Source organism: Gorilla gorilla, chromosome 7 (genome assembly GCF_029281585.2).
Source record: "Gorilla gorilla gorilla isolate KB3781 chromosome 7, NHGRI_mGorGor1-v2.1_pri, whole genome shotgun sequence".
In the NCBI taxonomy this organism is placed as follows: domain Eukaryota; kingdom Metazoa; phylum Chordata; class Mammalia; order Primates; family Hominidae; genus Gorilla; species Gorilla gorilla.
The window spans coordinates 70,183,500-70,198,928 of NC_073231.2; the positions used below are offsets into that span (position 1 = coordinate 70,183,500).

The window sequence follows — 15,429 nt, forward strand, 5'->3', positions numbered from 1 at the left end:
AACCTGAAGGTGGGGTCATGGGAACCCTGGTTTATAGCCAGTTGACTAGAAGTACAATTGATGTTGTAGTCTGTTTTGTGCTGCCATAACAGAATGCCTAAGACTGGGGAATTTATAAAGAACAAAAATTTATCCCTCACAGTTCTAAAGGCTGGAAAGTTTATCATCAAGGCTCTGGAAAGCTGGGCCCACTTTGTCTGCTTCCAAAAATGCTGTTGTGAAAGCTGGGTCCTCCATAGAAAAGGAACACTCTGTCCTCACATGACAGAAGAGCAAGAGAGGACCCACTCCTGCAAGCCTTGTTTATAGCAGCTTTAATCCATTCATGATGGTTTATTATTATCTATGATAATCTACGATTCAGAATAAAAGTAAATTTATCTGTTAAAATATAAACTTGAGTTTTAGTCATTAAACAAAGCTCAACTTTGTACTACCTACAAAAAATCACAGAAAACAAAGTGACTCAGGAAAGTTGAAAATACAAAGATGAGCAATGGCAGTCATGCCTGGAAATGGAACAAAATGAAGAGAGGTGTTTAAATAAGAAAAAGTAGAAGTCAGACAAAAAGGATTAAATGAGGCTAAGAAAGCCACTTTAAAATAATAAGCTGTGCAGTCGACAAAATCAATGCACCAATAAAAACATCAACATCAATAGTGAAAAATAAATAGCGATTGTAATGACATATAAGATGAGACCTTAATATATATATATTTTTTCCACAATGACTCAAAAAGATAAAACATAAATAATAACCTAAAAGAATTTGCTCTTTCCAGTCCTGTTTGGAACAGGCTCCCAAATCTGGCCAAAAACTGGCCCAAAAACTGGCCATAAACAAAATCTCTGCAGCACTGTGACATGTTCCTGACGGCCATGACACCCACGCTGAAGGTTGTGGGGTTATCAGAATGAGGGCAAGGAACACCTGGCCCACCCAAGGCAGAAAACCGCTTAAAGGCGTTCCTAAGCCACAAACAATAGCATGAGACATCTGTGCCTTAAGGACATGTTCCTGCTGCAGATAACTAGCCAGAGGCAATCCCTTTGTTTGGCCCATTCCTTTGTTTCCTGTAAGGAGTGCTTTTAGTTAATCTATAATCTATAGAAATAATGCTTATCACTGGCTTGCTGTCAATAAATATGTGAGTCAAACTCTGTTTGGGGATCTCAGCTCTGAAGGCTGTGAGTCCCCTGATTTCCCACTCCACATGCTATATTTCTGTGTGTGTGTCTTTATTTCATCTAGCGCTACTGGGTTAGGTCTCCTCAACCGAGCTGGTCTCAGGACAGTCCAATAACACATTGTATCTAGTTTCTCAAATTGAACTATGGAATCTCCACTTGCACTTCTGCCTTTGTTGTCTGCTTCAATGAGTGGTCAGTAACTGCCTGCAACAAACATTCTCATCATCCTTTTGAAATATTTTGATAGATTCTAAGAAGAAATTCATAGTAAAACGAGTGTTATATAAAGGAAGTTCAGCCCATATATTCTCATAAACATAGTAATGCCCAAGAATATATGTAGGAAGCCCACGGATCTAGAAGAATATTACAAAAAAGCATATGCTGGCAGACCAGGCAAACCTGGGTTTGAATTCTCATATCAGAAAAAACTTTGAACAACTTATATAATCGATTTGAAGACATGTGTGTAGCTTTTGGCTGTGTAAAAAAATCCTCCACCATAGTCTCACTGGGAAGGAAAGCACGCATGGGGTGTCCACCTTCCAAAAGGAGTTTTAAAAATAATTCAATAAATATGTACTCTTATCTCTATTCCAACTGCCTGTATCATCTACATATATCAGAAAACTCTTGTCATTTTTAAGAATTTTATGACAAATTTAGATGAAAACAGAAAATATTCTATCAAGACTGCCTTGGTACAAAGTTGGGAATATTTGCTAATGAATTGGAGTTTAAAAGCAAGAACTGAATACTTTTTGTCATACTGAAACAAAGTGATGGGATTTAAGAGTATTTAAAGTATCCATTTACTTTTAGCAAGTTGACTTCACAAGTATGAGTGGGATTATCTATGATAATCTATGATTCAGAAACAAAAGTAACTGACAATGATCAAAACAAGCAAATGATTTGTTCTTTTTTGGTCCTTATTTATTGATTTTTAGTTGACAAAAATTGTATATGTTTGTGGTGTTCTACAGGGTGTTTTGCTATATGCATGTGTTATGGGATGGTTAAACCAAGTTGATCAGTATATCCGTGACTTCATCTTGACATAGTCATCAGAACTGCTGACAGCATCCTTCACAACATTCATTAAATACAGTGCTTACAAAAAGGGAAGTGGGAAACCCCTTGTATCTGCATTGATCTGCCACATCTGCAGGCAATGCCTGCAGAAAAATTTAGGAAAGGATGTATTGATAAAGCCCAGCAGCTAATCATGTCAACAACTACCCATGTAGTTCTGCTCAGTTTCTTCACCTTCATGTGCTGTAGGGTCTTACCTGTAAGTCGAGGTCATTGAACTTAGCATATACATGTGATGGGATTAAATGAGATAATATATGTGAAGAGCTTAGACAACGCCCTTGGTTATTGTCATTAATCTGTAGTGATATTATAATAGAGAAATTGACCAGTTAATGTATGATTAGGGAAGAGCAAAAGAAATGCTGAAGCTTTTGGAAAGCAAGTGCCAAGGAAAACAAGAAAATAAATTGAGTACTTTGGACCACAGAAGAGAAGGTGTAGAGGAAGGGACATTTCTTTGACTCTATGAACGTCTCCGTGTGGAAGACAGAGTCACTTTCCTTGTGTCCTGCAGTATGAACCTCAATGCCGTTGGAACCTGACTTCTTGTCATTTCAAGAAAGCTTTCAAAGTATAGATTTTTCAGAAATAGAAAAAACTAACCTACAAATAATGGAGTTAGTTGTTGTGAAAGTGTAATGCATGAACTAAGTACTGTAAGCTTGAAAGACGGTGATGAAACGTGTATGCCTTTTTCAAGGCTAGAGTGCTGTAGCTCAATAAAGAGATGTCAATACTGCCTCAGACTACTTTAAATCAAAACCATTATATTTCTAGTAGCAGTGCTACCAAGGTAACTTTCTTAGCTGGAATTGGCTTCATTCTCTCGAGAATTTCAAGTACCAAATTCCATTTATGCCTCTTCTGACTTAAAATGACATCCAGGGCCATTTTGGTCATTTTAGTGACCCAATAACAACCAGAAATTCTTGACATATGAGCAGATAAAACTCTCCTTTAGAGCTGCCAAACAAAATTATAAAAAGCTACTTGCTATTGTTGAAAAAAAAATAGAATTTTTTTTTTGTTTTTCTTTCAGAGGTCAAAAGCTAAATTATCTCACCAAAGGAGAGTAAATGCATGAATTCTAGTGAGAGGCATTAGAATTAAATGTCAGTAGTGATTACTCTAACATAGCTGTAAAGAAACATTTTTTATATTTCTTTAGGAGCTTTGTGATATATGACTATGTGTATAACCATAGCCATGAGAAAATCATCTCTGGCTCAAGAATTCCACTGTTAGAGAATTTCTAAGGAAATTATTAGAAATCCATACCACCAAACACAAAAGCCTGTTTATTGAATTAGTATTTGTAAGAGGGAGAATATAGAAAAAATGAATTTACATTAATAGAGGATTACTTCCAGATAACTTAACATAACCACTGAAAATCATATTTCAAAAGAATATGGGAAAAATCTCACAATAAAGTAATTGAGTATAATTTTAAGAGTTATAAAAAAGAGATAATAAAAACAAAAGTATGATCTCAATAAAAATTACACATGATATAAACAAAACAAATCCATATGATTTTTAAAACATTACTAGTTCTGTATGTTGATATTATGAGACCAACACTTTATTTTATTTGGATGTATTTTTCAACTTTTCATAATAAAAACATTTATTTTAAAATCAATATATAAAAACAAATATTTTCAAATACTTCATGATATAGAGAAAGAAATTTTCAAAAAGTCATGATATATTTTATGTTAAAATTGATGTGAAGAATAATAGTTTGTGAACATTCTGAAAATGTTTTTGCGGGGTAGAAATGGGCACGTACAGGGACATGGAATCTGGAAATTGAATTTCTTGATCGTTGAATTAAATAGGTTCTTCCTATTCTAGAACTTCATTGCTACAAGATACTCAGATGTTTTTATATAAATCAACTATATTCTACAAGAAAATAAATTGAAGAAAAATTACATTTGAAAAATTCAACACCCTTTTATGATAAAGACAATCAAAAAAACTGGACATAGAAGCCAAAGAGGAAATTTTTTCAACAAAGCAAATGCCATGTATAACAACCCCACAGCTACCATCACACTCAGTGGTGAAAACTGAAATTTTTTCCTCTCAGATCAAAAACAAGACAAGGTGGCCCACTTTTGCCACTTCTTTTAAAAATAATACTGGAAATCCTTGTCATAATAATTGATCACAAAGAATAAATGCATTTAAGTTGTAAAGGAGAGACTAAAATTATCTCTATTCGTAGAAAAGATGATCTTACATGTACAAAATCCTAAAGATTCCACACACAAAAAACAAAACCAAAAATTGTTAGACTAACAAATTCAGTGAAGTTTCAGGATACAAAATCAATACATAAAAGTCAGTTGCATTTCTGTGCATTAAAAACAAATTTTTAAAAACACTTATAAATGGAATTTCAGAAAACATTTTCACTGAAAACATCGGTAATTCATTTTGAAAGAATTCATTATGAGGAGACATATTTACCTTTGAGGAGATGTAACTGAAATCTTCAAAACTCCTAACTATTTAAAGATTTCTATTTTATTATGTTCTTGGAAATTTCATCTGCTAATGTCTTTGAAATTACAAGAAAGCAACAATGTTGCCACCGACTTTTTTTATTATAATCTCATCTATAATACACTATTAACTATCTGTATCATTATAGGTAATTTAATATTTACATATATATTCTTTATTACCAATGGTCAGATTCACAATTTCAACAGAAATATGGAAATGTCATTGGTAAAGTATAATTTTAAATGTAAATTGATTATGGTTAATTTACAAATAAAGAGAACTTATAGTTTACCCTAACTAAATGACTACCTTAAGACATAAACTTTAATGGTGAGCTTCCCAAGGACAAAATACATACCATACATTCAAACACTATTTTCCCTAAATTAAGTTTTCTATAACAATTAAACTTAAGGAAAAAAACCTACAGATTATTATCAAAGTATGTTATTAAACATTAACTCTTTCTATACAAGTTGAGGTGTTTGGAAGTAATATAAATGGTATTAGCATCATTTATGGAACACTATTTATTCTTACATTCAGCAAGTGTTTACTAAACACTTATTATTTTCCAAGCACTATTTTAACTACGTAGGATACCCTGGTGAACCACATTGACAAACTTTCTTCCACTGGCAGTTTTTAATGTTCTACAGGAGAGAAGAGTACATCAGCTTATGGGATGTGGTAGTTGTTAATAGGGTAAGCAGAGAAATTGGGGCAGATGCAATACCTATGAGGAAAATCTTGAGGCAAGTTGGAGAATTAGCATGAATATATCAGGTGGAAGAGTACTGCTGGCATAGAGGGTGAGCACAAAGTCTCAGAGAATGAGAACCCTCAGTGCATTTGACACCTAGCCCATATAGGAGCAAGGCTGGAGCAGAGGAAAGAAGATAGAAAGCATCTGGGTATGAAATCAGAGATACATGACTCTTCATTTAGTGCAAGTCATTAATTATTTCTAAAAGTTATTTTATTGACTATTTCTAAGAGTTTTATACAACTGAAATAAAATCAAATATTTATAGGTCATCATGATACTAAATTTCATTTCCAAGTTGATTTCTAAATCAATAAAAGCTATGTATGTGTACTGAATTACCTACAAATCAGTGGCCCATATAGACTTGTCAGGATAATGCATTAATGAGGCTTGGCAGTTGTCTGTTGGCTGTCTCAGGCTGAGGAATTACAAACCAATAGTTTCTTTTGGACAAACAGCTAAGTTTGTATTAGTGCTTACTTATTTCATTGTTTGTATTATCGAGGCTCTACTCTAAAAATAACTAGAAAGCAATTGATATCTTTGCTTTTTATTACCTCTAAGCAAATAATGGCTATCAAACATTAGCAAAGTCTGTTTAAATTTGTCTGAACAAAATATTAAAAGGAAATAACAAGAACTTTCTTCCCCTGCTTCTACACCTCTTCCTGTTGTTGGAGGACTTGTGATGTTACTTCCTGAATCACCTACTTTGTGCTTGTAAGGCCGTATCTTGGGGTAGTGACAGCCCAGCCATGTGGGAAGAATCTGTTTACCTTGCCTATGAAAGAGTGAACTATCTCCCTGGAGGCATGGTCTGAGTCACAGACTGTGTTCAGTTTTAGGACAAGTGTGGCATCTCAAAAAATGCTATATTTACTTGAAAGATCTGAGAAAAATAGAGTAAAAAACATATAAAATTATGACTATACCCCACCAAAAGAAAATGGTATAGAATGTAAAACTCTAACCACATCTCAAAAAAAAAAAAGTTATCTCTTTATGGTTACAGCCCTGCATAACTATCTGTGTTTCTGTTTCAGTTAATAGCCTCCAACCCCCTTGCTCTGATGGCAAATTCTGCATGGCCTGGCAATAGCCTATGTCTCCAGGCTCACCAGAGATCCTGCTTTCTATCATCCATGCCTCTCTAGCCACAATCACTTTATTTATTTCAAGATAAAGGCCAAGATCATTCACCTCTTAACAGGGTTGCTCCACCCTTCTTGTGCTTCTTTCCCAAGCTGGTGACTTCTTTCTATCTAGAAGTCAGTTTAAAAGATAACTCCTTGAGTGAGACTTTTATTTAATATACAAGCAAACGTTGCCACCCAGTCTCCTCCACATGGAACAACCTGTTACTTCTCCTGTAAATATGTATTTGTTCATTGTTTACCTCTCTTAACTGGAACTATTATGCCCATTCTATAGATGATAACGTGGAAGTGAAGAAAAATGAGCTAATCTCTCTGAGGCACCCCAGCAAATATCTGGAGCTATGTCTAGCTCTGAATTCTGTATGTGCTCTTCACTCCTACATCACAGCAATAGAATAGTACGCCTGATACATGCCTGTCTCCCAAACCCCAGAACATGGGACTGTGTTCCTACAGGTGCCAAAGGGACTTTTCAAGTGTGATTAAGATGAAGGAGTTTGTGCTGCTGACATGACCCTGAATTTCAGGTAGCATCCATCCAATCACATAGACCCTTCACAGCGGGAGAGGGAAGCAGAAGAATCCATCAGAGACGTGACAGAAAAATGAGCAGAGATTGAAAATATGAGAAGGACTCACCCCACGTCACTAGTTTTAAACATGGAGAGAGACAAGGGATGCAGTGAACCTGGAGAGTCTTGGAATGGCCCCCAGATGACAGCCAGAAAGGAAATCGGGACCTCAGATCGTCAACCACAAGAACAGCAGGATGCCAGTCATAGGAAGCTAGGAAACAAGCCTCCCTTAGATCCCCTGGAAAGGAGCACAGCCTGCCCACACCTGGATTAGCCCAATGAGACTCATGTGCATCTTCAGACCTACAGGAACACAAGGTGAGAAATCTGTGCTATTTAAGCTGCTGAATTTGTGTCAATTTGATATGGCTGCAATGCAAAACTAATAGAATCATGCTTGCTTTTTTTTTTTTCTGCAGACATGCCTGGAAGAGAGGCTGAAGAGTAGAAGCCAATATATTTCAAGTAGAAAGGGGTTAAATCAGGAGTCTATGAAAGGAAAAAGATAATAGGAGTCTTAGTAGCATGGGTAAAAGGCAACTGACTCTGATTCCTGGGAGCCATGTATCTTTCTTTTTTTTTTTTTTTTTTGAGACGGAGTCTCGCTCTGTCGCCCAGGCTGCAGCGCAGTGGCACGATCTCGGCTCACTGCAACCTCCGCCTCCCGGGTTCATGCCATTCTCCTGCCTCAGCCTCCTCAGTAGCTGGGACTATAGGCGCCCGCCACCACGCCCGGCTAATTTTTTATACTTTTAGTAGAGACAGAGTTTCACCGTGTTAGCCGGGATGGTCTCGGTCTCCTGACCTTGTGATCCGCCCGCCTCGGCCTCCCAAAGTGCTGGGATTACAGGCGTGAGCAACCTTGCCCGGCCCCTGTGAGCCATGTATCTTATAATGGCCCAGAGATGATAAAAACTTTGGGAAAATATTTAAAAATTAAAATAAGAGCACCCAACACTGATCAGAAAGCAGATAAATAGGTACTTAAGCATATACAGGTACTCCAGATGGGTGTAAGCACCCTTTCTGAATCTAATTTTGCTATTACTATCATAAAAATTAAAATATTCATCATACTTAAAATAAAATCTATTCCTAGAATGAATCTTAAGTTCTTATCTGAGAAGTAGAACATTTTCATCTGCCATGATATTCAGCATAGTGCTCTAATAATAGCAGAACCACTGTGATGCTCTATCATAGAAAATCAAAATTTGCACATAATATAAAGCTTAAATTATAGAGAACAAAACATTGTTTTATAAAAATGATAGCAGGAAACAGAAAAATAAACAGCCATATGCACAAGACAGACTAGGGAAAATGCATGTTTATAGTGATTGTCCCTGGGCAGTGATCAATGTCACTTGATCATTTAATTACACACACACACATAGACATATATATATATATATACACACACACACACATATACACATATATAATTCCATCTTGCTAGCACACTCTAAAATGCATTTCCTGCTGGCCTTGAAAAGCAAACAGCCATATTGTGAACTCTCTATACACAGGGCCCCATGACAGAGAATAGAGGGTGGTCTGTAAAATTTAGAGGTCTCCATCTGACAACCAGTAAGAAGCTGGGCCATCAGTCATACAGCTACAAGAAACTGAATTTTGCCAACGACCTAATGGGCAAGGATGCAAATTCTTCCACAGCGGAGCCTCCAGATGAGAATACAGTCTGACAAACAACTTGATTGCAGCCTTGTGAAACAAGCTTAGTTTTTCAGGAATCTTGGCCTTGAGAACTGTGAGCTTATGTAATGTGTGCTGTTTTAAGCCTCTTGGTTTGTGGTAATTTATTATAGCAGTGAGAGAAAACTAATCAGGCTTCTAGTCAAATATTTTTTCTTGAAATAAACATTTTACCATAGAGATAAATGTAGTATATGGTAGAATTATTATGTGAATAGTATGTAGATACCAAAATAGTGATTATGCATGCAACAGTAAGAAAATACTTTCAGTATGAAATAAAAACATAGAAAGTAAAATTGCTTGGTGAAAATGAAATACACAGAAAAAATATTAGGGGAGAACAAAGGAACAGTTACAGGTATATTTAGGTATTTCTAAGTTTTTGTCATTGCTGTGGTAGTGGTACTGGTTGTTTCTCTTTTGACTATATTCCAGTTATTTGTAATTTACAGCTTTGTGGAAATCACAAAATTATAAGTAGTTTAATGCAAACATCATAACAACTTAGGCGAAGATAAGTAATGTCTTTCACTTTCATTTTTATAAATTAAATTAATTCATAATTGAGAAGTTGCTGTCTGCCAGACTTTCTTCCATATACTGAGAGTAAGGGAGGAGACCACCCCTCATATTGTCTTATGCCCAATTTCTGCCTCCAAAGAAAGAAAAAGTAAAAACTAAAAGGCAGAAATGAAATCCACAAGCAGACAGCCTGGTGCCACACCCTGGGCCTGGTAGTTAAAGATCAACCCCTGACCTAATCGGTTATGGTATCTATAAATTACAGACATTGTATAGAAAAGCACTGTGAAAATCCCTATCCTGTTTTGTTCCGATCTAATTACTGGTGCATGCAGCCCCCAGTCACGTACCCCCTGCTTGCTCAATCGATCACGACCCTCTCACGGGAACCCCTTAGAGTTGTGAGCCCTTAAAAGGGACAGGGATTGCTCACTCGGGGAGCTCGGCTCTTGAGACAGGAGTCTTGCCGACGCCCCAGGCCGAATAAACCCCTTCCTTCTTTAACTCGGTGTCTGAGGAGTTTTGTCTGCGGCTCATTCTGCTTCAAGAGTACAATGAAGAAAGGGCAACAAGATTTCTGTTTCCACAGGCCTTATATTTTCTTAGCTCAGCATAGCTTTCCCAGTGGAGCACATTTTTATTATTTTTCTTGTTTTTCGTTATTTGTGTGTGTGTGTGTGTGTGTGTGTGTGTGAAATGCTTACTTGATCTTAATTGGTGTGGTCATATTAACCTTTTATGCATGCCAAGATTCATTTGCTCATTGAACAAATTAACTGAGGATTGAAAAAATGCAAAGCACAGTTATAGGTCAAAGTTCAGTGAACACAAATTAGCAGGTTCCTTCCCTTCCAAGCTTGTATTCTTGCAGGTCAAGTAAGTAATAAAGGAGTAAAGGGATGTATAGTGTGGTTTCAGGCAGTGATAAGTGTTATGCAGAGTAGTAAAACAGGATGAGTGAGATAAACAATCACAGGACAATAGAGATGATATCTCAGATACAGTATCTGGAAAAATGTAGCTTAGGGGTGATATTTGCTGAGAAACAAATGAAGCAAGTGACTGAATCAAGTTCCTGTCTGATAGAAAAGCTTTATGAGCTGAGGCAAAAGCAAATGCCACATCCCTGAGTTGGGAATGCAGCTGTTGTGTAGATGGGTAGCAAGTAGATCACTACAGCTGGGGCTTGCGTGTCGGAGGAAGAGAATAGTTAAGCACTAATGCTGAGTGATATGCAGAAGGCAGGGTATTTAAAGCCTTATGGAGTAAATCTGCCACAATCCTGCCTCTGGTCTGTTAATGCTCCTGCATTTTCTGTAATATGTTCCGCAGAAAGGCACAATTATCTAATCATTCTGCACATGAAACACAGGTCCACTACACTGGTGACATCTTGTTGATTGGCTTTGGCTGTGTGCACTCTGAGAAGCTGAGGAGGAGGGCTCAAGAGAGAGACTGCAAGAGTGAAAAAGGACTTGGGTGTTCTCATCCATGTCCTATCGCCTGCCTGTGGCTTCCTGCCTGCTCATGCTTCCTGTGAGCATCACTCCAGCAAGGCTTTTTCACCTTTTCAGTGGCAATTCCTTTCTGTAGCAGCAGCTGAATCCTGTTCTTGCTTTTTTCCACATTTTCAGAACCCAGTTCATTGTATGCTCATCTCAGGGATAGTGTCAGTGGCCCTTTACACAAGTCTATGACCCTGACCCATAAAGTCCCTTCTCTGAGCTCAGAGACACCAGCACTAGCTAAGTACCGACTTCTCTTTCTTAGAAGCCCGAATCTCATTTCCTTAAAACACTTTATCTAAGGTTTTATGTTTTAATTATTCTTTTAATTATTCTTACTGTAACAGTTAATTTTATGTGTCAACTGGGCTAGCTGTTTGGTCAAACCGTAGTGCAGATGTTGCTGTGAAACTATTTTGTAGATGTGATTAACATTTACAATCAGTTGACTAAGTAAAGCAAGTTACTCTCAATAATGTGGCAGGGCTCTTCAAACCACACAAAGGTTGTAAGAGCAAAAACTGAGATCTCCTGGAGAAGAAGAAATTGTGCCTCAAGCTTTAATACAGGAATTCTGCCTCCGCTTTCTGTCTGCTGGCCTGTTTTACAGATTTCACACTTGCTCAATGCTCACATAAGCCAATTTCTTAAAATTTGTCTGTATCAAGTGATTGATTGATCAGTATGTGCCATGGTTCTGTTTCTCTGGAGAACACTGACAGATGCGTTGCCTCTTTCCTGTAACTTTGCAGCCCCAGATGTGGTGTCTGTTTCCTACAGCTGCTATTTTTGTGGCACACAAGTCAGCTGTGTCTTTTCACCTTTTTAGTTACGTATTTAACATGTTATATATGTAGGTACAATTCTTTACATTAAGTTCTCTCTAGTTAAATAACTGGTGTGATTTCCGTCTCTTGATGCACTCTGATGCTTTCTTGTAAAGGCTTTGAACATTATTCTAAGAGTGACTGGAAGCTTTTGTAGAGTTCCTATGGCATGATGATTTCTTATCCCTCTACTTCCAACAAGTCCCTGGTCACCTAGTAGAAACATGGTGTCGACTGTCTCTGTATTCGGTTATGCTTCCTCCTCATCCTGCTTTTTCAAGGTCTTTATAGAAAGTACAGCAGAATAGTTTTCTCCCCATGGAAATCCTAAGATGCTTTAATTAAACTAAACGTCGAAATAAGCTGATAAGTGTTTGCTTCCATGTTTCTTAATCCAGCCACAGTTCCATTCAGCTGCTATACTTTTTTTCTTCTAAGAAATATCAGCGAATATTCAATATTCATTAACTTCCAATTTTCTAAGGAAGCGCGGTGGCTCACGCCTGTAATCCCAGCACTTTGGGAGGCCGAGGCAGGCAGATCATGAGGTCAAGAGATCGAGACCATCCTGGCTAACCTGGTGAAACCCCGTCTCTACTAAAAATACAAAAACAAACAAACAAACAAAAAATTAGCTGGGCATGGTGTCAGGCGCCTGTAGTCCTAGCTACTCGGGAGGCTGAGGCAGGAGAATGGCGTGAACCCAGGAGGCAGAGCTTGGAGTGAGCCGAGGTCGCACCACTGTACTCCAGCCTGGGCGACAGAGTGAGACTCCATCTCAAAAAAAAAAAAAAAAGAAAAAACTACTTCTTGAAACCCCTGATTATCTTAAAACATTACATAATCAGAAATGTTTAAAATAATTTTATTAAGTAATAATTAACATATGCATTGGTATGTATAATGCATTCATGGTTTTGCTAATGGAACAAAATGAATTATTTTATGGAATGTAAGAAATCCAAATAAATTTTATTTTTTGAAATTTCATTTTCAATAATTGACACAAATACATATAAAGCACATCCATTTTAGCCATTCTTCTAAATGTGCATAGTGTTCAAACTATAATTAAAATTTACTCTTGCTTCTGTGGGTATGATTGTATAATTAAAATGCAAATTTCAACATAGGTCATTGCTCATTGAGTAGTTAAAAATAACTACAAATGTTATCATAGCATTCTACTATACGTCAATTTGTCACAACATACTCCAATTAAATCTACCATTAGATATCCAATTTCTTTTTTTTAGATAAAGTAAAATTAGCAACCCAGAAATTTTCCTTAGACGGTAAAAGAAAATGATCTCTTGATTCCTTGCTACTGTAAATGGTATAATTCTCCTTCTGTAGGAATTGTAGGCCTTCTTATCTAGAAAGAAACTATTTCAAGCTTAATATTGAATGCTTTTCTATGTTTCAGAAATATGTTCACATTTTTCTCAAAATATAATTGAGTTACAATTTACTTGAAACTGTAAGAATCACAATGCCACAAAAAATATATATCCCATCTAATTTTTCTTATTCCTTTGTAATAAATTGTATGTGATATGTTATTATTTTCAATTGGTTCTTAAGTTATTAAATAATATCTAAATAAATGTTGATTAAAAATAAGTCAAACATATAAAAATACACAAAATAAAATATGGAAGCTTAGTTCTTTCTCTCCTCCAGCTCCAGTGTCTGTTTCAGGACCACTCAGGGTGTACAATCTCATAGATATCATTCTAAAAGTTGAATCAAAACTTGTGTTCATAGGCATAACAAGACATAAACAGATGGAATTATTTTGTGAATGTGTGAGTGTTTTATTTTACAACTTTTATTTTTACACATATAGACCTACTCAAGGATTTTGGTATAATCTATGGAGTGATTGTACAAATTTATGTTATCGTTCCTATAATGAAGACAATTATGTTGTCTTCATTTTTCTATTACATGTAATATTTTGTTAAAAAAACTTTTCTAAAAAGAAGAGTTGGAAAAAATGGTGTGTGCAATTTAAAATCTGATACTCAGCACAAAACTACCCTCCAAAAATTATATAACAATTCACACTCTCACCAGCCATGTATGTGTATTTTGAATAACATATGTTTTTATAAACATAAGCAGATTAATTAAATGTAAATGATGATATCTGTGCTTCCCAAAATATCTGTATTCATCAATTCATTAAAATATGAAATAGTATAGCTAAAATGTATCTTCCTGCATTCTGTCTCTGTACTTCACCTGATCATAATTAAAACTTAAATTATTAAATTCATATTATTTATTTTGAATTTTCAAAAGTAGTATTGCAATTTATCATTGCCCTCTAAGGGCATTCCTGGTGATAAATACATCAGTTCAAGAAACACATTCTATGTTTTGTTGGAAGACACATATTTTACTTGTTCCAAATTTCAAAATAAAGGTATCCTAAACTCAGAAAATTTTGAGCCATCAATACCCTACGTTTCTAGTCTCACCACAACAGGCTTAAAACGAACTTCACCCAAGTCTTTCATATGCATTCTATATGCAGAAAACATGGATTTGAATTGCACTCTAGCAGGAAAGGGAGACTCACCATAAACTTTGCAATGTTTCTATTATTGAATTCTAATATTGCTCTTGGATTTTAACAGATGCTCTTCTTCTTCTTCAATTAGTAAGTGGGGCACTTTTTGTCTTATATGTCTAAGAAGCAGCCTTGGTAACCTCAGTAATCCTGGCTAGTGTTTTTTTTCCTGTACACTTGGCTTTCATCTTATTAGCGATTTCTTTAACCACCCAAGAATTGAACTCTGCAACTAAATTATTGCTTGCATTTCTGAATCACATCTGCTGCAAGATATTCATGTCTCGTGTGCAACTGCTAGTAAGGTAAATGCTACACCTATAGAGTCCAGACTCTAAATGGCTACCTGAAACTGCCCACGACTCTATTGCTGTTACGTCCTGAAAAATTCACCTACTTGGACTTCTATTTAATCAGTTAGAAATCTTGGCTTTGTATTCAAGTTAATATAGAAAATAAGTCAGATATACATAGTAAACCACATACACCAGAACTTTTTAACGTTATAGGCATAGTAGGGAACATAACTATGACTCTAATTTTCCAACTGCTAGCCTACTGTCTACTTCCTAATATCACACTGATTTCACATAGAAAACTGAAGGTTGATCATTCTTTTCTAACATATACTCTAACATATTACAAAATTAATGAAAAGTGACAAAGGAGAATAGCTGAATTCTCTCTCCTTTTAGTTGAAATGTAATGTATTATGAAGAGAAATTTAGAGAAAGCATTTTAATAAAATTATATATTTAGTAACACAAGTGAGTACATTTTAGAGCATTCATATAGTAGTCAAGGATTCTACTAGATCTAAAGACATTTTTAAATGAAATACTTTTTTTCTGTGCATGAAGAATGTGTAAAAGATCCTGTATATTTCACTACATTAGAAAAATCTTCCAGCTGTTACTATGGAGATAAAGGTTTTCAAAAACTCTTAGAAAGCACAAAGGTTGACAAG

At 35.9% G+C, this 15,429-nt stretch overlaps 1 protein-coding gene across 6 annotated transcripts in view; it reads right to left on the reverse strand.

Moving 5' to 3' along the window:
* Positions 1-15,429, reverse strand: part of SNTG1 (syntrophin gamma 1) — an 880,400-nt gene that overhangs the window by 168,512 nt on the left and 696,459 nt on the right. The window lies entirely within an intron of this gene.